Genomic DNA, 1611 nt, shown 5'->3' on the forward strand with positions numbered 1-1611 from the left:
CTCTCTCTCTCTCTCTCTCTCTCTCTCTCTCTCTCTCTCTCTCTCTCTCTCTCTAGACCCAACCCTAGCCCCGAAAAATCTCCACCTTCCCCTCCTTCTTGTTGGCCTCCCTAGGGTGAGGGGAAGCACTACGGGTAAGCCCGTCCATTGTTTTGCCCCCCCACCTTCCTTCTCCCAAGCAACCCCAAAGCTAGTCAAGGCTCATCTGCAGCTCTCCAATTGCGGATCGTCTACATTTTCTAGTTTCGGCTCGCGACCACTGCTATGTCTCTTTAATCCGACTAGTCGCCTTTTGTGCCTCATTAACCCATTTCGCGGCCTTTGTGCTCTATCAAATCAACACAGTCAACATTAACCTGATATATGGAAGAGTCTTCCCACGGGGGAAAGCAGAACCTCAAGTGAGAGGGGACTTCTCCAAGGAGCAATGCAACGTGGGGGCTCTCTCTCCCCCATTAGGCAAACACATCTATTCGTGCCCACCCCACGGGTGAACCCGATAGACCGTCTTCACTCTCAAATAAGAGAGCTCAAGGACAAGAACACAGAGCTCAAAGCGCGTCTTGTATCCCTTGAGAGACGTGTCTCCTCCTTGGAGTCTCAAAAGCAAGATGATAGCGAGCACCTTCTTGCAAAAGCAAAGGAGGTCAAGCACACCCTCACCGCAAGCATGGTCAACCTTGCCACCTAAGTTCAAGAAGCAACCATCGCGGTCTCCTCCAAAGTAGAAGAGTGCATGCAAGAACATCACCGACCGGAAGGACTAGCATTATTGGTTCGAATCGGCGGCTTGCCCTCTACTTGGTGGGGAGAGAGTGATGACTACATCTCAACACTAACAAAGCTCAACCAAACCATCCACCCAGCCGAGTTCGACCCCAACACAATTGAGAAAGTTCATCGCCGTGACAACTACACCAACCAAGGTATCTTGGTCTTCAAGACTAAAGAGGCACATATAGCACTTCTACAACAAGCACAACTTCTCAAGGGCACCAAAGTATGGATAAGTGAAGCCTTGATGCCCACCCAACTCATATTAAAGAAACAAGAGCTCAAAAAAGTTTAAGAAGCATGAGCTGCCAGTAAATGGGCCATCTATCGAGGCGGCAAGGCCATCATTAAGGAATTTCAGGCCCCAAAAACTCCCAAACCACTTCCCCTTCTCTCCCCACCTAAGCGACATCTGTCACAATTTTGTTGTATCCACATTAGTCATGATTCTTCATGTATCCCTTTAGTAAGAGGCCCATCCATGTATGCCGTGTACTCCATGTATCCCTCTAGTAAGAGGCCCATCCATGTATGTTTTCTTGGTCCCATAGGTCATATTTGACCTCCGAGGACAATAATGAATCTATCTCTCTCTCTCTCTCTCTCTCTCTCTCTCTCTCTCTCTCTCTCTCTCTCTCTCTCTCTCTCTCTCTCTCTCTCTCTCTCTCTCTCTCTCTCTCTCTCTGTGCACACAATCAGAGCAAAGAATTCGTCATCATGCAAAATGTCATCCTTTACACTATACTGACACCTAAAGCATGTCTCATTTTTGGCAAACATGGCATTTCAAATTGCTTTGAGATGAAGGAGTATCTACAGCGAGGCATGGAGAGCTAA

The 1611-nt window shown here is 48.0% G+C and overlaps 1 pseudogene; it reads left to right on the forward strand.

Moving 5' to 3' along the window:
- The first annotated feature begins 427 nt into the window (after positions 1–427).
- On the forward strand, positions 428–1241 carry LOC147457787 (uncharacterized; annotated as a pseudogene).
- The last annotated feature ends 370 nt before the right edge of the window (positions 1242–1611 follow it).

Source organism: Adiantum capillus-veneris, chromosome 5 (genome assembly GCF_014529385.1).
Source record: "Adiantum capillus-veneris isolate H3 chromosome 5, ASM1452938v2, whole genome shotgun sequence".
Lineage (NCBI taxonomy): Eukaryota > Viridiplantae > Streptophyta > Polypodiopsida > Polypodiales > Pteridaceae > Adiantum > Adiantum capillus-veneris.